At 40.4% G+C, this 25,616-nt stretch overlaps 1 protein-coding gene and 1 long non-coding RNA gene across 6 annotated transcripts in view; one reads left to right on the forward strand and one right to left on the reverse strand.

The window, feature by feature from the left end:
• The window catches only part of LOC103664685, a 37,933-nt gene extending 21,499 nt beyond the window's left edge, over positions 1–16,434 (reverse strand). For 3 of the 4 annotated variants that reach the window (XR_005834876.1, XR_005834875.1, XR_005834877.1), the window contains exon 1: positions 15,942–16,434. This is a non-coding gene — a long non-coding RNA (uncharacterized LOC103664685). The remainder of the gene's footprint in view (positions 1–15,941) is intronic. The other variant, XR_569124.2, reaches the window with a different exon arrangement.
• Positions 1–25,616, forward strand: part of FYB1 (FYN binding protein 1) — a 149,910-nt gene that overhangs the window by 7,007 nt on the left and 117,287 nt on the right. The window lies entirely within an intron of this gene.

A 25,616-nucleotide genomic window follows, 5' to 3' on the forward strand; every position in this document is an offset into this window, starting at 1 on the left:
GCATCCATAGACAATGCATAAACAAATGGGTATGGCTGTGTTTCAATAAAACTTTATTTATAAAACATGGCAGGCTGAATTTGGCCCACAGTCTATAGTTGCCTGATTTAAAGCCTAATGACTTTTTGCAATTTTGCAAAATTCTTAGCTACGATTTCCTAAAAACTATTACTTTACCATTTTATCCTTCCTACTTTCTTTGTCTAGGGTCCCTATTAGATAAAAATCTCATGCTGTCCTCCATGCTTTTAATTACTCTTCCAAATTTTTTAACCCTGTGTCTCTCTGTGATGAATTCTAAGTCAGTTCATCAACTTCATCTTTCAATCCACCAAGTTTTTCTTCATTGTGTCCAGGGTGACCAATTTTCTCAGTTTGCCCAGCACTCTCCCAGTTTTAGCACTAAAGTCCTATGTCCCAGAAACAACTTAGTCCCAGACAGACCAGCATAGTTGTTCACCCTACTCATTCCCAATCCAGGTTTTATCCCATATACTGAATTTTTGTTCCAATGATTAAGTTTTTATTTCCAATTTCCAATAGTTGTTTTCACCTGTTTTTACTTACTATCTTCCTATTTGTTTCACGTGTTCGTATATCCTCCTATGGATATCATTCATATATTTGTTTCTTGATGTCTCCTGAATCTGGAAAGTCATTTTCAGATTGCTCTACCATTTTAACTGAAGGTAAACCCATCTTTTAATTATTAATTTTGTTAGGTCTTTATTTCCTTTAATAGTTTTCTTTCCATATTTTGGAATTTTGTGTTGTAGACCCATTTTGAAAAGGTTTTTTTGGTCGACTGGCTCATTTTTTCATCCTAAGTGCCTTCTCTAGTGTTGTGCTCCTCTCTACTACTTCTTCTTGAGGACCCCAGCCCAGAAGCAGCTCTACGTTGACAGCTGCGGGATCAGGCTCACCGTCATACTGCACATTTAATGTACTCATTACTAAGTCAGTTGGCAGCTTGGCCCGGGTTCTGGCTCTGGGACCATGTCTAGCCCAGGCTTTCCCAATTTCAGCACTTTTGGGCTTTGTGAGATATTTAGCAGCATCTCTGGTCTCTACCTACTGGATGTCAGTAGTATCCCTGCCCCCTCGTCGTGACAACATACAAAGCATTTCCTGATATTACAAAATGCCCCCGCCAGGATCTATTACTCTAGCAAAATCATCGCCAGTTAAGAACCGCTGGTCTATCCTAAGGAAGTTCTTAGTGGCAGATCATTTGGTCTCTTTCCATGAAGCTAGGATGGGGGGGGAGGGTATCTGTCCTTGCCCTTGACTTCAAAGAGTGACCCTAGTTCAGGTTTTCAGGTTACTCTACAGGGGCTGAACTAACAAATGCTTTCATAACCTGAACCAACAGCCCAACTCACCTGCCCACTAGTCTCACTCACAGCCATGTGTTTCTGTTCTGTTTCTGATATAGAAAGGTGTACTTTTAAATTTTCTCATTTTATATTCTGCCTATCTCTACTTGACATATGGTTAGGGCAGTGAGAGAGCCACAAAACTTTATTTTATGGACCAGAAGTTGATTTCTCTTCTTTATCTCTTTTCCCTCACTTCCCTGTAACTTCGTATCTTTCTTTTTCCCTTTCCCCCGTCATCCTTGATCAGTGGTACAGGGCAAACCAACAAAGTGGAGGAAATGTGTCATCATCAGGGTTGATGAGCTACTGGGAGTGTCCAGTGTCCAGTGTCTCCCGGGGCTCCACCACCCCCCTTTACTCCTATCCCAGCCTATTAAGACAGTGGTTCTCCAAGTGTGCTTCTTAAACCAGCAGCATCAACGTTACCTGGGAACTTAATAGAAATTCTTGGGTTCTACCCAAGTCTGACCAAACAAGTTTTAGGAGTGGGACCCGGCCCCTTGTGTGTTAGCAAGACCTCCAGGGGATTCTGATGCATACTTTGCATCAGAGTTTGAGGTTCCCTGCACTAAGACTTAGCTAAAGAGGTTTGAACCAGTGGTTCCCAGCCTGGTTGCACATTGGAACCGCCTGTTAAACTTTAAATTACACCGTTATGTGATTCAGCTCAGGTGGGGCTCAGGTCCCTTTATCTTTTAAACTCGCCCAAATGATAAAAATATCCAGTCCAAGTTTCCATTAGTAATTCATATCCTGCTCACCCATTTCGATGACCACTTATGCCAACTCTTACCCAGTATTTCAGGAATTCTCCTACGGAAATGAGTAAACTTTTAGCGAACAAAATTTAAAATAAATCTCATCTGGAGGTGGACTTCCTGGGTTTGAATCTCAGTGCTGCCCATTACCAGCTATGTGACATTGAACAATTTACCCACTCCGTGCCTCAGTTTCCCCATGTGTAAAAAGGGATGAATAACTCTACCTATCTACTAGGGTTGTTGCAAGAATTGCATTGGTTTATCTATGAATGTCTTCAGATTAATGCCTGTCACACAATAAAAGCTACAAAAATTTCTCTGAAATATTTATTTTGTGAGGAAAGCATGCAAAGCACCTTCAAAATAAACTTATGTCAAAATAAGTGTTTGAGAAGGAAAATTTTAAAAATCATTTATAGAATGTTTCTCTTTATTTTTTTCATATTGAAACCTCTGCTTTAGAAGACCCATTTTTCCCCAAAATGTGATATGCTCTTTAAAAAGATTGATTCAATAAAAATTAACTTCTTTCATTAACATTTTTAAATTTTTACTATGTTTTCTAAACATCAGCTAGTGGAATTTGTAAAACCAGAGCTTAGAATCACTGTCCTATCCTCAGATTTGAGCTTCACAAACTGATAAGCCAACAATAAATTCAACCCTTATGTAAATCCTGGCAGAGGTCAAAAGAAGTGGAAATTGAAATAAACATCTGCTGAATTTGATCTTTGAGCTGAAAGCATTTGTGTGAAATATAGTGAAAGCATTTTAATAAGGTAGATATTTGGGATGTTTAACTTAAATGAATACATTTGGTTGTGTGAATGCCTAGACATAGTCCAAAGAACTACCAACAATTTTATCATTACAGCTTTGAAAGACAAGTAGTTGAGTTTACTTTATCACATGAGGACATTCACCCGAAAGAAACTAATTCTGTCACGTGTACCCACAACTGCATGAGACAGCATTTCAGGACTGGGTGGAGTTTTTTTTAATAGCAGAACATAGCTAGGCCGACACCATAGGGCTGAGATACATACTGTTTAAATTAGTTACCTAGGGTGTGGGGGAGCGAGGGAATTTCCAAACTATCTGTTGTTAATTATCAAGCACACAAAGAGAAGACTGTGAAGGTGGAATTGTTGTAACTTGGGATTTCTGAGCAAAGTCCACCTGTAGCTACTGAGTCCACAGAGCTTAGGTGGTTTCAGTTCTCAGTAGGTGTAAAAGTTAGCCAACTTCAGCAAGCATTGATTGAATTTGATAAGCAGGTCATGCCGAGAGGGAGGAAATTCTAGAAAGTAGCCAGCACAACAGTGTCTTAATGATTAATTAGGCAAGAAAACCCAGATATAACTTCCTATGTCTTGACACGTCTACATCCCTATTTGCTCACCCTTCTTCCCTTCCACATGATAAACCCTCCTATTTAACTTGTAAGCCATACACATCGAAGAGAAAAGAGAAGGAGAGGAGAGGAGAGGAGAGGAGAGGAGAGGAGAGGAAGGAGAGGAGAGGAGAGGAGAGGAGAGAAGAAAAAAGAGAAAAGAAAGAAAAAGAAATCTTCCAGGACATTCCTAAAAAATGATGGTATACCTACTCTTTGATCAGTGAGAACACTGGTTTCTCTCCTCCTTCAGTGCTTATTACAGACAGGCAGTCAGTCCAGACATGAGGGAATATTGCTTTCTTGGGCAAGCAACTTGCAAAAACTAGACGCATAGTACATCTCTACGTTTGTAATAGCTACACTACTGTTTCAGTTGTTAAGGTCTGCGCTGAACTGAACAGCTACGGATCCTGCATTTATAAATACTTTAAGAGAAGGATTCGATTTAACAGCATACTATTTTAATTATTCTAGTAAATTTGCCCTAGACCCACGGAGAAGACTAAAGCGAAATGATGGTTACAATAAATGGCTCTTGGAACCATTAGGCTGATGCTAGAAGGTTGCCCCAACTGAAAATTCTGTTTCCTAAGGCTCTCTGGGTAGCTTTGTTTCTCCTTGCTGCCTCCCCACACAGAAGTTTGGTCGGCCTCCATTACCAGATCCATTTGATTTTATATATGAGATACCCATTGTTTTATGTTACCGGCTTGGTTCCTGGAAACATTGGAATTGGAGACCCCAGATTAGATAGTTTCCCTTTCTGTCTTTAATATTTTATGAGTTGAACAAATTACATAGTTCTAGATACATAGAAAGAGTCAGGATAAGGTTTGGTAAACTTTGCCTTCTGGGTAGGCAACTGATTTTGGACATGTTTGGATTGGAAACAGTGTCTAGGTATAAGAAACGAGATCAGATTTAAGTGCATAACAGCCTACTGGGGGTTTCTGAACTAGTCTTGAGTTGTATGGGGGTGCAGGGGTGGGGGAAGGTTATTAAAATTTAGTATTAAGTAGGGTATTGGTTTCTGCAACTTACTCTGAAATGAATCAAAAAACAAAGGTGAACGGCTATGATAAAGCAAAGAACGGCAAAATGCTAACAAAGCATCTAGGTTGGGTATATTGATGTTCACTTTCAACTTCAATTTCAGCTTTTGGATATGCTTGTAATTATTCACAATAGAAAGTGGGGAGGAAAGTTAAGTGTCAGATAGACTGGACAAACAGAGCTGGAAATTTTGCTCTAATCCTCCACTTCCTGTACTCTTGGCCCGCGCATTTATACAGCCTCCGTTTATCCCTATAGATCAGCACAAAACCCCTTTCCCTCTAAATGTAACTATCATTTTCCTCTCTTGTATACATGAGATGTGTGATGATATTTTTTTTTTCAAAAAATACAGGAAAATGTAGAGAAAGTAAAAACCCCACCCTGTGAAGAAAGCCACTGTTAACGTTTTAGGAAATATTTTCTCGACATATCACTAGACAGAGTATGAGACTTTTCTTTGCACCCCTTATAGCTGTACTTGTGTGACTTCACTTTCAGGTTGGCCAAACCAGCTCCGACACTTCCTTTAATAGATGGCTTCAACCCCTCCCTTCCTTCAAGAAAGTTCTCACTTTTCACTGTCTCCCCACCCTTACTGACCCTTGACTTGCTGTGTCCTGCCTTCAGCATTTCTCTTGTCAATGCCTTGAAATGTTCATCCAGCATCTTTGACATTCCAGTGTATCTTCTCCCCAATTATTTTGCTTTCCCCCACGCTATCTTGCGTACCCTAAGCCTCATATTTGCTACTGGACTCGTAATGTTGTAAGAGCCTAATTTGATTAAGGCAAAACCATCCTTCTAACTTAATAAGTAACGACACAATTTAAAACCAAATTCTTATTCTAGATAGAAATGAGGATACCCAGGCCCATCTGTTTCTGTTTAATTAGGGAAAACACAGAGATTATAACTGTAACACACAGAATTCTTAGTTCAGAAAATATAAGCCAACCTCAGTTCATGCAGTCTTCACCTGGATTCTGTCACTGCTTCTTCCCACGGGTTCACAATGAGTGACTGGCCGTCTCTGAAGGGCAGGGAACATTCTGGGATCTCCACATGGGTTTTGGCAATGTTAAGGGACATTTTTATTTTGTGGGAATAGAACTAGGTTTTTGTTCTTTAAGAAGTAAGAAGTATTCACACTAATATTTGAGAGGTATCTTTAATTTATGTGCTTCAAGGCGTTTTTATGAGTTCTTTCTTGCACTGTAAATTTTATAAGCGGTTTCCTGATTTTTTTTAAAGATTTATTTATTTGAGAGAGAGGGAGAGCATGAGTGGGAGGGACAGAGGGAGATTGAAAGAGAAAATCTTAAGCAGACTCCGAGATGCAGGCAGAGCCCTACGCGGGGCTCTATTCCACGACCCTGAGGTCACAACCTGAGCCTCAGGGTGGTGAGATCTAGCCCCACGTCACACTCCACACCCTGCTTAAGATTCTCTCTCCCTCTCCCTTTGTCCTTCCTTCCCCCACCACAAAAAAACTTTTAAAAATTTAAAAAATTTAAAATAAAAACCAACGCCTTTTTGGATAAATACTATAGTCTGTCCTTTGCTGATTTTCCTTCTTATCTCTACAGTCCATTTGGAATTTATTCTGACACATGGAAAGAAGTAAATGTGAAGTTAAAATAATATCTGTTTATATTTTCTTTCCTTATTTTTGTTATTTTTAGATCAGCATACATTATGGCTCTCTTTTGAGCCATCTGTATTTTATTTTTGTATTATTATACATTCACAACTACTATTTTACAATATATTCTAATATCGAATAGGGCTAGTCTCCCCCATCCCTTCCATCATTGCTCTTCTTTTTCACACTATCCATTGATGTCCTTACCCGTATATTTTTTCTAAACAAAATTTACAAATGTATTAAGTTCTCTAAAGATTCCAGTTGTGATTCTGATCACCATTCTTTCAGTATCAAAGACTAAAAGTAAAAAAGACTAGTATATAGTGTCCAGTTTTCCTTTTTAGCATTGCTCCGTATAGAGTTCAATTTACTGTTGCACTGGAGAGATGTCTCCGCCTCCTCGAGTAACCTGCTTGTTCTCCGGTGGGCTCTTTACCGCAAGGCATAGTCCGGCCGAGGAGTAGAGAACACATCATACAGAGAAGAAAGTCATCTCCTAGTAAAATTGTAGTGGCTAAAGCTGGCTAACCTAGCAAGCCAGTCACTGGGAATGAAAGCATTCTTACTTTATTTTTGTTGTTATTTCTGTGTTATTCTCACATAACTTCATTCTTCTCTTGAAGTGGCTACAGAGGTAAAACTAAGGTGCTCAGAAATGTGTGTTCCTCAGACTTTCATTAAGAAATTCCTTTAAGAACAAATTCTAATTCTTAATATCTCAAGAATTACTCTTGGGGCGCCTGGGTGGCTCAGTCGTTAAGCAGATGCCTTCAGCTCAGGGCGTGATCCTGGCGATCTGGGATCGAGCCCCACATCAGGCTCCTCTGCTATGAGCCTGCTTCTTCCTCTCCCACTCCCCCTGCTGTGTTCCCTCTCTCGCTGGCTGTCCCTCTCTCTGTCAAATAAATAAATAAAATCTTAAAAAAAAAAAAAGAATTACTCTTGAAAACCATGAGCGTGCTTTTGTCAGTTTTTCCATGTTTTAAGACAAAATTTTACACAGTGAATCACTCAAAAGTTTGAGCGAGATATATTCATCTATTAGGCATGTAAAATATTTTCCTAATATAAACTTCTTAAAAGGTGGCTATAAATCATTATTTGAAACTCTTCCACTGAAGTAATGACTAACCCATTAAATTGCAAAATGGAACACTCCCAAATCACATGATTCTATCTTAAAGCTGTTATTACTTAGTTTCTTTATTAAGGTAGCTTCAGGATAAAACATTTATGTTTCAAGAATGCTCATTACATAAAATTCTGGGGTCCCTTGTCAGAAGTCCACCATTTTGTTTTCATATACCCTAAAATCAGAATTCCGTGTCATTTTAAGAGGTTATCTAGCAACTTTCCAACCCTCACAGCATGAAATTCCCCATGAAGTTTGCGCAGAGATCACCTCAAGGGTGACCAGACAAGATCTCACCTGTCCTTCCACCCCCGGATAAAGTGATTGCTGGACTATGTCATTTACAAGGTGAGATCCAAGGAGCCAAATTATCTTCTTGCTTTTAAGTAATCCTAATACTTAACACCAAAAGAAAAACCAAGACCATGAAAGATCACAGCTATCACCTCACTTAATCATATTCCAGAAAGGGCAGTTTCAGACACCTCGGTGGTGATTTTTTGTTCTGTTTTAGGAAATCTATTCTGAATAACTTCCCAAAAATGCCTCCTAGTTGCCAAACTCTATGGAATTGTTTTACTCTTCTTAATAACATTTGAAAGTCTTCCTTTGACTCTTGCCTGGTTCTCCTCTCTATGCCAGTAACAATTCCTTCTCAGCTCCCTTTGAACTTATGCATTTCATTTGGTAATACGCAAGGTCCCAATCTTTGCCTTCCTCTCACTCTGCCTGGGTATTTTCTGTCACTCTCAAGGCTTCAGTCACTACCCCTCTGCTGATGACTCACATGTCTAGCAGCTCAAATGCCACCTGACCCAAACTGAAGTCATCATCCTTCTCAAAACCTGTTCTTCCTTCTATATTCTATAACCCAGTGAGTGCAGCCACTGTCTCTCCATTCACCCAAACCTTATTCGTCTCTGTCATGTAATATCTCTCCACTGCCGCCAGGGCCCAGCCATCCAGCTTAAAAGCACATACACGTTCTCTCCTCTCTAGCCATATCTAACAGGCTACATTCACAACTCAGGCCCTTAACCTCTTTGACTAGATCATACTCTTGCAACTCACATTCCTTAAATTCGTCATTACTCTGCTACTAGAATGGTCTTTCTAAAGCACATATCTAATTATGCAACTTTCCGGCTTTAACCCCTTCAGGTGGCTCCTAGTGGCCTAGCAGAGGGCTAGCAAACCATGGTCTATGGCCAAATCCAGCCCGTTGCCAGTTTCCACAAATCAAGTGTTCCTGGAACACAGCCACGCCTGCTCATTTCCTCTGGTTGAGGAAATGGTTGATCTCAGGCTACAGCACAGAGCTGTATAGTTTCAGAAAAGACTATGTGGCCCCAAACCCAAAAATATGAACTGATCCCTTACAGAAAACGTTTGCTGATGCCTGGCCTAATGGATACCGTCTGAACTCTGTGGTATGACACGTCCTTTCAGTGCAACCTCTACGTCCAGGCTTAGCTCTTGCCACACACACTTTTAAACCTTATACTCTAGCAGTGCTTGTCTGCCTGCAGTTTCCCAGCACAGTCCGACAGAAATTTCCGTGAGGACGGAGCCATCGTATGCCTGGGCTGTCTCATGCAACAGCCATTAGCCCCATGTGGCGGTGAAAATGTGGCTCGTACAACTGCATAACTGAATTTCCGATTTTATTTTATTTTAATTAACATAAATTTAATTAACATACATGTTTAATTGCATTTCGTTTTAATTAACATACATTTAAACTTAAATAGCCACATGTGAGCTACGACATTGGACAGTGCAGCCCTAGACTGTGTCACCAGCAGTATCTCTGTTCCTTCGAGGGGAGTATTTCACATGTTTAGAATACCCTGTCCACCTGGGGAACATTGATATTTCAACTGTCAACTTAAGGGTCACTCTTTCTAAGGAGGCTTTTCAAACTCCCAAGTCCATGTCTCCCCCAGAAGACCTGGGCATGCTTCTTTCAGTGTTTTCCCTGTGTCATCCTATTACCAGAAAACTTCTGTTTCACCCCAACCAGAATAGCAGTTCCTGAATGCAGATCTCTGTTCGATTTGTTTCTGCTTTAAAAGCTCCTAACCCAGTGCCTGCTTAATTAATATTGGTCAAAGAGATTGATCAATGTCACATTCAGAGTTTTCTCAACACGCAAATCATTTTCCTTCATTTCTAGTTCTTTGACAAATGAAGGATGCGCTCTCACCCGAGTGCTGAGATATCCCAGGAAGCCCTCTCCCTCGCCCCCTTCCCACTAGATGTTGACTTCTCTCTGGAAAAAAAATAACGGATCCCCTTGGCAACCTGATTTTGTTCACACATTTTTAAAGTTCACTTTAATAATAGCATCTTTGATACTTAGGGTCAAAAAAGCCACATTCTTCTACAAGTTGTAATGAGGAATCCATGACCACTCTGCCAAACCTACTTGTTTGACCTCTATGAAATTTGTTAAATCTGCTTTTTTTTGAGAACACACTGCTTATTTGTGGCTTATGTAAACCCTTAGCTATGGCAGCTAACTTGCTTTTTATTTAGTCTCAGCAACGTTTAATATTATCTGTTCTAAGGACAATAGAAAATGCTATGATTTGAGTTTTCTACGGATAGGAACCCAGCCTGCTGAACTGTGCATGTGGCAAAAACAAGAATCAACAGCCTTTGAAAGGAGGAGCCAAAAAATATTGATGTCAGTTCTGAGAAAGTTTGAGAAATCTAGCCCAGACAGGTGGATTTCAAAGTCAGCCAAGAATCTAAAAGTACACGTGTTTACAGCGTTCAGAGTATCAAAGCAAAGCTTCCATACACTTCCTTTTTGAAGTTCCAACTTAAATACTGGCAATTTTTAGAAGCTTTTTTTGCTTGTGTAGAATCAAGAGCACTTTAAGCTAAATTACTCCAAAACGCTTTATGCTTTCTTGAAACCAACATGTTTTAAATAGTTAAGGTTTAAAATCAGATGATTTTGATCCATTTCAAGTGGTTTTTTTCATTGCTCGAATGTCTTATTTATACTCTAATACCTTAACCCTGTTGGATCAAGGAATGTGGAAAAGAAGGATAAGATAATGAATGACGAGGGCTCTAGGATGTATCTGATCACTTCTCTTTCATCTTCCTACCAAGTAGGTAGTGTTGCCAGTACACACCCCTGGGTCATCTGTCTGGCACATTTGCACAATGGTTGTGAGCAGTGCAGAGCTAATCTGTGTGCCTTTCCAAGTTCTACCTTTTCCTACCCGCTTTACACCCGCCCCCCCGGGTCAATCTGCTTCACCTCAGTGGCCTAATTTTCCCCTAGTAAAGTAGGGGGCAATGGTAGCCTCTCCCTTGTGTGTGCGCATGGGTATCAAACGAGCCAGGGTTTGTGTGGTGCCTACCACAGGAAAGGAGTTCACGGGATGTTTGCTGTTTTATTTCTGTTATTTAAAATGCTTCGACCCTCAGTGAAAATGCATTTCAACCGTAGTTTAAAACCAAAAGGATTTTAATTCCTTCAAAATGGTTTTGAGGGGCTCAAAAATCTTATTTAAAGATGAGGAATCACCTACTTTCTAACAATGCTTCGAAACATCGATTTCTCTGGGGATATGGAAAAAAGAAAGAACGAAATTTCATCAGCAAATGTGAATCAGCCTGAGGCTGGGAAAATGAGGACAGCTGTGGAGCTCTTCCCCCTGACTCCTGACCCCCCCAGAGCATGGGCAGGGAGCAGGGACCCCCTTAATTAGGAGTAATTTTCCTCTTGTTGCATCTGAGCAACCCAAGAAGTTTGCTTTGTCTCCGTCTAGGCTGTTGGACCAATTCCCAAAATCTTAGAAGAAAAAATACAGGGAAAAAAAAAACAGGAAAGCTCTCTGAGAAAATACAGGAAAGCACACTCAGAGCTTACAAAAGGAAATGTTGCCAAAGCATCAAACCTTCAAATGCTTACAAGTTCCAAATTTTCTAAAAGCACAGTATGGGGCTGGAATATACTAGATGTTCAACAAACGTCTGGGGAATGAAGTTTGCTAAAACTCACTGTGGATAGCTTTACTGTCACATGTGATAGACTGAAAAATGGTGAGGTATCAACTGTGGACGTATGAAGAAAAATACCTCTAAGTGTACTTTTAGGGTAAGAAATGTCCAAAATAAATGATATTGTAGACAAGTCATATTTTTATTCCTTCATTTGGAGAAATTTTCCTTTTAAAGTGTAGTCCTTACCAATTGGGCCCCTAATCTGGAGACAGGAATCCAGTGTGTTGAATTGTGCCAAAACTATGGATTCGTATCCTTTTTATATCTAACAGTCTTGGCATAAGAGCTTAAAGGCTAATAGAATACTTGTCTCCATTTGTAAATACAAACTACAGTTTTTATCATGTGTCAAAATTAGGTGGAAATAAATTTTTCATACATATGCTATAAAATAATGGGAAATAGGGGCGCCTGGGTAGCGCAGTCGTTAAAGCGTCTGCCTTCGGCTCAGGGCGTGATCCTGGCGATCTGGGATCGAGTCCCACATCAGGCTCTTCCGCTATGAGCCTGCTTCTTCCTCTCCCACTCCCCCTGCTGTGTTCCCTCTCTCGCTGGCTGTCTCTCTGTCACATAAATAAATAAAATCTTTAAAAAAAATAAAATAATGGGAAATAATTATCCGTTGTGCAGAGCCAAATAAAGATACACGGGATGGAAAATCTTTTACATATTTTAAAAATTAGTATCTGGGAACTATAGACCTTTAGGCAAGAGAGTGACCACTTTTGAGAGTCATCCTTTTGGGGAGTATTTAGACCTTAAGACCTACTTTGTGTGTGTGGCATTGTCCCTTATTGACGCAATTGTATGAGGTAGGTACTATCACCATCATTATTCCCACCTTCAGATGAGAAAATTGAAGCACGGAGAAGTCGCTTGCCCAAACTCTCACGCCTAACGTTCAAGAGCAGGCAGTCTGGCTCTGAGGTCCAGGCTCAAAACCTCTGTGTCATTTGCCTTGAATGGGATGATGCTTTCTCCATTCTGTTCCTGGCCATGACTCCGTCACAGGACTCAGTAACGCGAACATCTTTCCTTTCAGTTCCTATAGATCTCTAGCATCTTGTTAACAGGTAAATGATATTCCCTTGTCTAGATATACCACATGTTGCCTCACCTGTTCCCGACCTGCGGACTTGGAATTTTTACTTTTCCACCGTAAAAGCCACTTTCTTTCTACTCTCAGAACTATTGCTTGTGTGACATCAGAGAGGAACCGTGTGAAAGAGTATGCAAACAGTATCACTTGGAGCTCCCGTGGGAGGAAATGACATTTTCATTCCCCCCAGGAAGGAGTTGTGTGATAGGAGCTCCGTGGGTTTAAGATATTGTTATGGGAAAATTAGCTAATTGTGCCAAGTTACCATTATGCTACAAAAATGGAATCGACAGACAATAGCCCCAAGCTAAACTATAATCACACAATTCTCGTTCTTAGAGAATATAGGCCCGCTGCATTTGCTGGTTTTCGCACAAGGGAAAATATAGTTCTTTCACTTGGGCTTTAAAAATCTACAATCTCACTGTTGAGGAGACAGAGTGACGAGCTCCTGGGACAACTCCGAGGTTACAGGCTCTCTGCCACAGGAGCACCTTTCCATCTGCCTCTAAGCTTCACCCCCTATTTTGGAGTTTTCTCATCTTTAGTCCCTGGGTCACCCGTCCACCACACAAGCAGGTACGTTGCTCTGTTTTTTCTGTCTGTATGAGACATGGACAAAACAGAACAGAAGAAAAAAAACAAACATGTTCCTTCTTTCCTTGGCACAACAGAGTTGCTGTGAAATTTCTAAAACAAACAGAAAACAAACAAAAAACACAGAAGAACTAAACAAAACACCCTTCTCCAAGTCTTACCACATACTCTTCTTGGAAGAAGGACCCATGGTATCTCTTAAGTCTGTTTACCAAGCCGTGTAAAGCCTATTTGTCCTCATCCTGCCTGAACATCCCGATCCAAAAGCCTCTTCTCTCAGGTGTCCCTTGGAGCAGCTGCCTTTTCTACCCTCTTGACCCAAGGGCCTGTAGGGCCATGTGAGACAGCAGAGAATTCTCCCTTAGAACCCATTCAGAATAACCCACTTAACCAACCATAGCCTTATTCTTACTTCTCTCTCAGAGAACCCTGACAAGTTATGGTCTCCAACCCCTTTACCTCAGTCTCCCAAAATGCACCCATCCCCACAAACATTGACAAATATTAACTACCTGCTTAAAGCAGAGATTTATAGGGCTTATGACCATATATCTCACTTTGACTTGGGAAAATATCACCGTACAGTTTAGAAGAACCCCCCACCCAGTTCATGCACACACATACATTTTTTTTTTAATTGTGGTAGAACAGACACGGGCTTTTTATAATGAATTGTGGATTCTAGGCTTTGTCATTTTTAAGAAAATTGTTGAAATAGATTGAAAAGAAAAACTTGGAGGCATCCTAAGAGAATTGGGGTTATTTCAACTGGAGTAAAAGGTAAAGTAATTTTATAGTTTCTGGAATATGAAACAGTGTAAGGAGTTGGAAGGTTCTCAGAAGCATACCCTCTGGAGGACCGAAAACCCTCTGGAGGATACGGCCAGGAGGGAACCCAATGCAAAATCCCTGGCCTGATAAAACTTCCTTTTGGGCTCTACTGTCTGTTTACAAGAGACTTGTACTTTAAATAACAAATTCTCTGAACAAAGGTTATCAGTAGGGGCCCTCCCGCAAAAAGGTGAGCTTAAACTGAAGCAGGATGAATTCAGAGGAACCAAAACAATAAGGTCCTTTCCACTGCACCTGCTTTTCCAGTAAGGTAGCTTTCTCACTGGGAAGTGCTCTGGATCACATGCCACATTGTAAATGGCACCCCCTCCGACAGTGCGGGGCGCAACCAACCGAGCTGTCCTTGCTCCTTGGCCTACACGGAACCACCTTAGAAATGAACAGGAAAAAGGCAATAGTATGGAACACCTCCCCTACTCCCATCCGTAACCTCATTTCCCTCCCTTTTTACTACCTCCCACCGCTTTTGGTTTTGAGAAACGAGAGAAAGGGAGATGTCGAAGAGAAGGAGAGGGGAAGGAACAGGGAGGTGGGGGGAACAAGCTGACCTGGGGACATAGAGCTCCAAATCCAGGGAACTTCTGTCCCTTTCTACTTTACCTGTCTCCTAGAACCCAAAATCAGGGAGACCCTGGGGCGGTGACACTCTTTAGAGTGATCCACTTCTGCCCAAGGCTTCCCATGCACCCGGGGCTGACCTGACAGGCACTTTGGCATTCTCACACACACCCAGAAATCTTCAGCGGTCTCCACACAACAGAGTGGTTTTCACGTGTTAGGAGGGGAAGTGGTTTGAGAGCTCAGCTATTGGAGGCTAGAGGTAAATAAAACAAAACCCCACCCTGATACACTCAGCTTTTCAATGGGTTTATTAAGTCCGTCTAAATGATGTTACTTACTTTTGGTTTTTTAGTTATTTTGGATAAGGCAGTAGACACACTTTCTGCTGATTCGATGGAGCTATTGTAGAAACTACGTACGAATACTTAGAGGGCTTGAGGCTTCCTTTTTCTCTCTCCTGGTAGTTCCGTTTTTGACTACAGAGACTTCATTGTTCTCATCTGGCCTTCTCCTCACACAATAGCTGCTCTTTTTTGCCCCTTCCTCAGTAGACAGGTGGGTTGGCCCACACAAGTATTGCAAACAAATCGATCTTCGCTTAATTAACTATCTGGATGTTTGCCAAGTTACAAGTGACTTCTTTTTTTTTTTTTAAGATTTTGTTTATTTATTTGACAGAGAGAGCGAGACAGTCAGCGAGAGAGGGAACACAAGCAGGGGGAGTGGGAGAGGAAGAAGCAGGCTCCTAGTGGAGGAGCCTGATGTGGGGCTCGATCCCAGAACACTGGGATCACGCCCTGAGCCGAAGGCAGATGCTTAACAACTGCACCACCCAGGCGCCCCTACAAGTGACTTCTTTAGCTGAGGCCCGAAGGGAAGAATGAAAAATTCACCTAATAAAGGGTAAAGCATTCCCTTTCTCTTTCTCAGGCTTCCTCGAAGCTTACTCCCACAGCGTTCTCTTACATACAGCACACAGTTTGATGACACCAAGTACCTTTGCATTGCCGGGTACACATGATCATTTTTATCTGCTTAGTTTAGGATCAATGAATCATTCTGAATCTTGATTGTATCAGCCCATGTATTAGCCTTCCCTCCCATATTTGCATGATTTGTAAATATCACAAAGCTTCCCTGTGAAGATGAAAACAGTTAACAGAGGATACCAGAGACAAAGGAGGTACAGACAAGTTAATAGCAAAGCATTAATCCACATCCTCTCGGTGGTGTTTTAGCCCAATGCAACTGACTGTCTTCCATTATCAATGCGAGCCATCTCCATCTCTAGGAAACCTCTCCTCTTTGTTCTAATCCTGTCTCCCCAACTACCTGTTCACATGAATATTCTATATTCATAACAAAGAAATATCCAAAACCCAATTGTCCAAACCAGGTCCCTTCCCCACCTATCCCATTTCTATCAGAACCACCCACCTTGTCTTGAAGAAAAAAAGTGTCGTCGTCATTTGAACTCTTGATTCATTTCTTTCGTATATCCAGTCTGGTACTAAGCATCTTAGTTCAGTGATGATCAGAATTGTTCATGTCACTTCCCACACAGGAAATGATGATATTAGATGGAATGAGTAAACCAAAAAAAGGTTCCTCGTATTGGGAAGTAATTGCCCGGGGAGGGGTAAGGTGATCCCCACAGCCCCCCTGATGCCGTCATGCATCAGAACCTCAACTTGCTTCTAACAGCGGGGCACCTAGGCTGGGAAGCTCAAATGTAATTCATTCTTTCTTCAAATGTCTCGTATATCTGCCCTTTTATTTCCATTTCTGCAGCTACCATTTCACCCAACGTCACTCTCTCATACTCGAGTTATTATAACATCCTCCTGACTGCTTTCCTTGCCTTTCTTCAGGTTATCTTTGGTGGGGCCACTGACTAAACCACTTACTCAGTACTTTTGGCACGAGCCTACAATTTTTTCTCATTACCTATGACAGTCAAACTCAAATTCTTTTGTCAGACTTTCAAAAAAAAGAAATTACGTGGGCCCATCCTACCCGTTGAACTTACTTCCTGCTATTATCTCCAACAACCTCTATTCAAGTGACATTCGCTTATTCATTGACTGTCGCCAACACCATCGAATTTCTTATATTTGTTCTGCTTCCAGAAGATGCTGAGGGTAGTAGTGAGTAGTTGTCACTATTTGAGGAGCCTTGTAGTCTTGAGTATGTGACTGCATGTTGGGTCCTATGCCAGCCTTCACAGCAACCTCATATGTGTGCTGATAGTATTCCAGTTTTATAGATAAGAAAGTTGAAACTCAGGTTAAGTAACTTGGCCAAGGAGAAAAATTGATTAAATGGTGGAGAGCTAAAACTTCAGTTCTCAGCCTGACTTCAAACAGCACACTCCCTCTACTGCCTTCGTCCAATGTGACCTTCACTTCCTCTGAACTCACATTTCTTTCCAGACCTCTTATTTGACAATAATTTGCCATCACATGATAATCCTTTGATTGTTCTTTATTGTTCTCTTGCACTGATATGTAGCTGTCTGCATTTTTATCTTTATTTGTCCAACTGTGCTGAGAACATTTGACTACAAAACCTGTAGCCCCCATAATTCTTCGGTGTTGCTCCGTCTCTGTGGATGTGACATCACAATTTCTGAATTTTTGCTAAAGCTTTAGAGTTCCTCCTCAAGAGATTGGGTTGACGTTAATGACCTTTATTTACTGTATTTGCTTTTACTCTTTTGCCCAAGTATCAAATACCTTAATTTTTCAATTTATAGATTACTATAATCTCAAAAAGCCCCAATGCCTTCTTTAGTCTATGAAAGTCCAGAATGTCCAGCAGATTTGCCAAGACATATTGTCTCTTTAAGTTAGAGATCTTGTCCCCAAAATCTTCTAATGGTTGTTTTTAAATCTATTCTTAACTTCAGAGCAAAGTAAGTAGTGTAATCTTCCCATTAACCCAGATTTCAGCCTTAATAGCAATATGAGTAATATCATTTAATATAAAAGTATCATTGAAAATCCTATTACATGCTTAGAATGTATGCGGCTGACAGATTTAGAAAGCGATGATTTATTGTACGGTTCTGATCCTCCAGAACTGTGTTGTCCGATACTATAGCTACTAGTCTCATGTGGTTATTTGAATTTTAACTAATTAAAATAAAATAAAATTTAAAATTCAGTTTTTCAGTTGTATTAGCCACATTTCAAGTGCCCAATAAGGGAAGACGGTTAATAGCTACCATATTGAACAGCGCAGATATAGAACATTTCTACATCACAAAAAAATCCTATTGGACATTACTTCTCTAGAAGCTCATCAACAGTTTTGTTGAGAAATATATAATATATTTGATGTAATTGATAGCAGCTAATAATATATTAGCTACAAGTCCCTGTAAATAAGTAGCTATCTTAAGTTAGAGTTTCATTCATCATTTATTCACTCAGCATAACACCTGGCTCCTAATAAGTGCTCAAAAATGTTTAACATGTGTTTGTGGACTAAAGATGGCTCTTTACAGATACTCAGTGATCTGGCATCATAACATACATTTTTTTAAAGCAAAGCTTTAAGCAACAGAAAGAGAAACAAACTATTCTACAAACAAGCAAGCTTCATTTCATGAATTCTGCCAATATGCTCAATGTAAATCTGTGGCAAATTGTTGACACCCCCTCTGCCCCTGCTTGGACAGCTGTGGCTCACATCTGCATCAAATCAGCCAAGAGTTATTTATTTTCGAAATGTGCACCGACCTGCTTCTAAGCCCAAAGGGTAAAAATGTCACCTTTGTTCATTTCTCAAGAAAAATATTTTTAAGATCTGCACTGACTGTGAAAGGAAAAGCTGTTCCTTGGGGTGTTATCCGTGATCCCCTCCTCATTTCCGGCTTTCTGGCAGCCCATCACTCCTGCCCCATCCCTTGTTGTCATATGAACAGGAAAGCAATTCCATTGCCCCACAAGTCACAGTGGTCTCTCTTCTTCCAAGGAATTTAAATTGATTGTTGAGATTTTGTTTACGAACTGTGCGATTTTGTGATTACCTTAGTATTTCAAGGACTGTGAGCTTCCTGGCACAATACAACTGTTTGATTCAGTCTTACAATTCCATTACCTAGGACACGGTCCCGTGAAAGACAACCAATAAATACTTTCACGTATATAAATTAACTAGGATTAACAAATGTGTAACCTTGCCTGGAGTTAAGTCTGTTAACTATCAATAATATTTTACTAAAGACACAAATACAATTAAAAACAAAACAATTTTGATGAGTAACCTTTTTCTCAGATTCCTCATAAGCTATGCAAAATCAGACTGATATACGTAATGATGGGGTAATTATTATGGAACTAGGTAGGAAATTGTGTTAGAGCACCTAGAAATAAGACTGGATGTCATACATTTGGAGTCCATAGGTAGTTTACTTGAAGAATCATCACAAATAGCAGGAAAGCCCGCGTTCCCTGGAAACAAATCTGGTGCAAATAACCAGAGGCTAGAGCTGTGGTTCTCAGTGTGGTCTGAAGACCCTGGGGAATCACTGAACCCTTTTAAGGGAATCCACAAGGTCAAAACTATCTACATAATAATACTATGATGTTATTTGCCCTTTTCATTCTCACTCTCTCATGAATGTTCAGTGGAATATTCTAGAGACTACATAATTATCTGGAAAGGCTTTTAAGATATTCTTCCCTTTCCAACTACATATCTGTGTGAGACCATATCTTCATTATCTTCAACCAAAACAGTATGTCACAACAGACCAAAAGCAGACCAAACATGAGAGTACAGCTGTTTTCTATTGTACCATACATTAAAGACATTTGCAAAAAATGTAAAACAGTGCTATGCCTCTCACTAAATTTTTTGTTTTGGAAACCATATTTTTTATGAAAGTGTTATTCATGTTAATATATAATGATTTATTACTGTTATTTTAAATGAACCAGTAAATAAGTGAATTGTCTCAATACCCACATTAACACGAGCTCTTTGAGGTCCTCCAACAATTTTTAAGTGTGCAAAGTGGTCTTGAAACCAAAAAGTTTGAGAACCACTGCTCTAGACTACGGTGGGTACCAATATAAGACACATGGGCCCCCAGACAATGATTAACTCAAGAAGAGAAAGATCAAATGGAACCCTGTTTTTAAGCTGGCCAGACTCTACTCAAGATGCTGACCATGGTTCTTCATCCAATCAACTAAATTATCCACAGCTTTTTGGAGGCTACATCGAAGTTTTCCTTTACTCTCTTCTCATAAACCAAACCATTCATTTGCCTAGCCAAATATTTGCTAGCTCTTTCCAGTTGCATACAAATTGTTTTGCTTCATAAACTATTTACTCTAAAATGCTTCACTTACAATGGTTTGAAATGAGGATTCAGTTTTACTTTAAAGAGATGGTTGTGTCTGCCGGCAGCCTGGGCTGAGATTGGGTATGTGGTAGCAGGACACAGATACCATTTCTGAGACCTGCTGCCCATCATCTGTGCATTATTGCAAAGAGAATGGGTAGACCAGTGTCCAAACCAACCCTGACTCATCTCCCCAGTGGCTTATTAGTGTGTTTAGTGTCAAATGATTTATATTTTTAGGTAACAAGGGCTAATAATATCAGGAAAGTTTATATTAAATTGGTTCCTTTTGTAAAATACTTCAATGTCCATTTTAATTAAAACTGACCCCTCAAGGGCATTGGGAAACGTGTATGTGTGTGTGTATGCTCTCAAACAAGCAGCTTTCAGTCTCCTTCTTTCAACCACTCTTATCTTTGGCTCAGAGGAAGGTCATCACTTCTAACTGCCATGCACTGATCCATTCCCCAAGAGCTCAGAGAGATGCCAGTTTGACGACACACTTCTCTGTGTCCCTGCAGCTTCTCTCTATCTTGCATCCTGCTTACAACCACTTTTCAACTTCTGCCACCTATGTAAAAATCTATTACTACTTGGGTGACCCAACCTTTCGTAGACGCTGTGTCAACAGCACCGCACTGATAGCGATGTGGTCAGAGCGAACAGAGAGCAGCTGGGAATTGCTGACTCTGAGAGAACCTAGACTTCACGGCCTCAGTTGCTGCCTCTGTAAAAGAGAAACACTTGGCTGTACCTCTATTCACCTCCCAGCCACACAAGAAGAATTTTGAGAATGACGTAGCCTTTGAGCAACTCCTGATTAGCGCTCTTGCTCCTAGTATTTACACTGTTTTCCTGGTTTCTCATTCCACCTAATTCTACCACTGCCTCAAGCAGCATTTCTGAATCATTCTGATGCATAATAATAATTTCTCACATCTGGCCTGCTTATTTGGCATTTGAAACATACTACCCTGTAATAGTCATTGTTCTATGAATTTTCCAGAAATATGTCATTTGTTTTCCAAACAGCCTTGAGTTTCTTGAGAGCAGAGATTTTGTCTTATTCATCTTTGACCACAACACCGGACAGAATGCCTCTAGTCTGAAAGCTACTCAGCATATTCAGATCAAAAGACTGACTCAACATTTATTCCATACCTGCTACGTGCCAAGCCGTGTGCCAGCTGATTTTGCATGCATTATGTAATTTAATCCTTGAATTTGATGAAAGGGCTTGTCCAAGGTAACACAGCAATCTGAGAGCAGCGACCATTGGGGCTGGCAGCTGGTGCTGTTGGGCTCTGAGTGAAGCACTATTTTTTTTGTTTCATCACACTGCCACCCCTCAATGGATAAATCCTGACTAATAGCTCTTACTCCTCACTTTTTTGTCTTCCTCCTCTTCCTAATCAATACCAATCAATATTAGGATATAAAACTTGAGTATATTTTCCTTTTAAGATGGAAAGATACTTGTACAAGGTTATGCTCCATCCTTTTATGGCGAGCCTAGGACCATCAGTCATCCCAATCTCTCACTAATACTATAGCCTAATAATTTTAAAATGCTAGGATGCTTGGCAATTCCAAGCAGATTCATCAGAGGGTTGTAGGAGGAGAAAAAAGAGGTTCTCACATACACATCCCTGTCTCTACTAGAGTGATTTTAACTTATATCTATTTTAATGCAGATTTCATTTGGAAGAAAGTCTTCTACAGCTTTTAAATTTTGAAATCTGCTATAATCCAATCTCAGTTCTTGGGTGCTATGCCATTATAGGCACCACTGTCAGCGACGAAGTCAAAATATGACCTAACCATTACTAGATATCCTATGCTATAGAGGTTGGAGAGTGGAGAAGACTCCAAACACTCATCTGGCAGGGCTGACTCAGCCATACAGCTACGGAGAGCAAACTCACTTCACCAACTTTATGCCTTAAAGAATGCTACCAAATTCCACATGCACTAAAATATTTCCTCTATTGGTCAACTATAGTAATATCTGAATCCCTATCCACAGGGCCTGAGATTCTAGTAATTAAAAACTCCAGAGGTAACATAATTCAGAAAAAAGAAAAAAGAAAACAAACCAGTGCATTTCAGGATCCAAAGACTGGGAGTCAAATCCTGCCTCAGCTCTTAATTTCTCTGTTTGCCCATCTGTGAACTAGAGTAGACAATCCATGCTTCACACCGTTAGCAGGTTTCAGCAGATGTTTTCTGGATAGATGGATAAATGGGTGGATGGATGGGCAGGCAAGTGGATGGACAGTTGGCTAGGTAGCCATCAAGCGTAAGTAAAATTGTCTGACATATAACTGTATCACTTATAATATAAGTGAAAGGCCAGATTTCATGTTTTAAAGCAACACAAATGTCTTATAGTTTTGTAGGTCAGAAGTCTAAAATGGGTCTCACTGAGTCAAATCAAGGTTTAGTCTGTACTGTGATCCTTCTGGAACTCTCGGGGGAGAATTCATTTCCTTTCCTTAGCTTATGGCCTCCTTCCATCTTCAAAACCAAAATGGCTGCTGGAGTCTTTCTCAGGCTGCGTCACTCTGGTATTGATATTCCTGTCTCCCTCTTTCCTGTATAAGACCTTTATAATACATTGGGCCCACCTGGATGATCCAAAATAATCTCCTTATCCCAAGACCCTTGACTTAACTGCTTTCCTGCAAATTCCCCATTGCCATACCAGGTGGCATATTCATGTCCTAGCGATTAGGAGGTGGACGTCTTTGGAGGGGGGGGTCATTATTTTGCCTACCACACTACAGGATGGTCTAGGTTATATTAGGAGTAATATAAAGTGATTCAGAGATTCTTGATCTTGATTCACCATAAGAATCATTTAGGGGCTTTAAAGAAAACAGATGCCCAGGTGCCTCACCCAACTACTGTGTTTTAACTGCACCACATGGGCTTAACCATCAGCATTTGCTAAAAGTACCCCGGATTATTCTGTTGCAAAGCATCGGGTGTATTTAAGAAAGTGGATTTGGACCATCACACAAACTTAAGTTTAAGGGCTTCTTCAGCCTCTTAGGTACTCATTTTATCTTTCTAAACCTGAGTGCCTTTATCTATAAAATGGGCATAATAATTATGTGAGGACTAAGTTTAGTAATATGTATAAAGTCCTGGGTGCCTTGCCTGGAATATGTTAATCCCCCGATAAAAGTTAGCTATAATTATTAATTTTTTTAGAGCAGGTCAAATTATATCCCTAAGTTACGGCAAAAGTGAATATCCAAGGACATATTCCAAACTCACCCGTCCTGGTCAGACTTAAAGGAGCTTAGAGCTCTAATTCATTCTGCTTAGATCATCTGCAAACTGACACAGCTCAGGGGAGTTGTTCGTTGCTCGTTTGGTTCTGGGCAAAGGCTGACCTCTCCTTAGATGCTCTCCTTTCACAGCCACTCCCTTTTTGTACTGCAGAGAGTGGGCCTGTGGGACAAATTAGCTTCGTATTATGCATGGACAGATAGTTGTCTCCATTTGTCAACTGGTGGGATGATATGTACACTGAGTCCCCAACCCAGGAAGGTCCTTAGTCCTACTGGTGTTTTAAGTCTTTCCTTTAGTAAGACAGTATCAGCCCCTGTCCTCTAAAAGACTCAGTTTACCATTCCTGAGATCCCCAGCCCCAGCCCCAGCTCAGCCCATGAGGTGGGACATTTGATCAGTACATGACAGCAGCCACACCCTGTCCCACAGAGAAATGAGATGCTCTGTATGATGCTTCCACAAGAGAAAGTCCTTATACCATCCCATCTTATTTTCATGTGTTGCTGAGGTTAGAATGGGCAAAAAGAACCATTCTACTTTTATAGTGAGAAAAGGCTATATTTAACTAAATCCCAGAGGAGTCATCCATTGTAGCACAGCAGTGTTTTTAGATTTTATTAGCTTCCAAAATAAAAGAGAGAGAGAACATTACATCATAAGTGAGGGATCTTGCTTTATTAGCTTCCAGAGTCAAAAAAGAAAGAGAGAGAGAGGGGGAGAAGGGAAATTATATCATATATAAAAAAAGATCTCATACATTTTTTTGTCTTGTAGTTTCCTTTGCTAGCCCCTTTTTTTTAGTGGCTGGGGAATTAAGGGGAAATACCACATCAAAAAATGTTGACCCTGGTGATTTAAAATTAAAATCTGTGGCCCTTAGTATTAAGGAAAACTGGAGGCTTATGATTCTATTTCCCCTCCTTTGGTTCTTGACAGAAGACGGCAGCACATTGCTGGAGGTGATGGTATTTCCAAAGTTGGCATGTCCATGGCGTGGAGCACTTGTGGAGATCTTTCTATCCCTTGGGAGGCAGAAGCAGCATATGGATTTGTTATTTTTGAGAAATTTTTAAAATATTTTTTAAAAAAGCACAAAGAAATATATAACAATCACCAGTGGACCCATCACCAAGAATTTTGTCCTACCTGTTTGAAGTGTTTTCTAATACGAAATGAATAAAGCGTAGATACGGAGTTGAAATCAGTCATCATTCCCCCTCTCCCATTTTGGCTTCCAGTGACAGTCTCTATCACGATTTCACTGCGACTCTTCTGAGGTTGCTTTCTAGTGTCCCAGCAAAGGTCAGTTCTGCTCATCCTGACTTGTGTGATCAGGACCCCAAACCCTAGAAGCTGAAGCTAATGACCGCTCCAGTTGAGTCACCCATTGCCACTGACTGGATCTTTCCCCTCATCCAGATCTGGTTATGGTGGCTGGAAGAGAGGCACTAGGCTTTTGTGGGTCAAGAGCAGACATAGCCTACATGGCTAGCTCAAGACTTCTGTTTTCTGGTTCCTGTGTGGGCTTCTCAAGGTAAAAGACCTTCCCCAGCAAAAGGCACTTTGGGTCAGTCTTACTGGAGTCAAGAGAAACAATCCTAAAAGAGAGAGAGAGAGAGAGAGAGAAGGAGAGAAACAATTGTATGAAAAAAATCCAGCTGAATTTCAAGGGCTCTTGGGTTGCAAATCAAATGCTTTCTGGGGCCAGGCACATGATTTCATTGAGCCAAGTGGTTACAGCAAATTATGGAAGCCAGGCGAAGTTCCAGCTAATTGTTGCACTGAGAAATCAGACTTCACAAAGAAAGCCACAAATCTGAATGTTTACGTGAAATCGCTCTAGCTTTTACATTTCCCCATGGTTTTTATATTTAGAGTTTTAAATCTACAGAAAAGCCTAAGCAATGGTACAGCAAGCAACTATATTCCCTTCCAGTTAAATTCACCAAATTGTTATCACTTGGCCACATTATATGTATATGTATAAATGATTTTCTGAACCATTTGAAAGTAAGTTGTGCAAATTATGACAATCATCCCTCAGAATGTAAGCCTGTATCTTCTAAGAACAAGGGCAGGCTCCATTTTAACCATAATACCATTATCACACCTAAGAAAAGTAAAAATTTCTTTATCATTTAGTTGCCCATATTCAAATTTCCCCAGTTGTCCCAAAATTATCCTATAATTTTTTTTGTTCAAACCAGGATCCAACCAAGCTGTACATATTGCATTTTATTATATCCCTTCGGCATCTTTTAATCTGGAAGAGTTCCCCTACCTTTTATGTTTTGCTAATAAATATGACTTATATGAATTTGCGTATGTGTGTGTACACATCCTCACACACGCAGGCAATAAGAGCAGGTCCACAGGCCAGATGCATGCTGTGACGTGTATCTCTGCACCCAGATGCGGTCCATCCAAAGCCCCACTTCCAAAAACATAATCAGTCA

The sequence above is a fragment of the Ursus maritimus genome, unplaced genomic scaffold (assembly GCF_017311325.1).
Source record: "Ursus maritimus isolate PB19 unplaced genomic scaffold, ASM1731132v1 scaffold_15, whole genome shotgun sequence".
Taxonomy (NCBI): domain Eukaryota; kingdom Metazoa; phylum Chordata; class Mammalia; order Carnivora; family Ursidae; genus Ursus; species Ursus maritimus.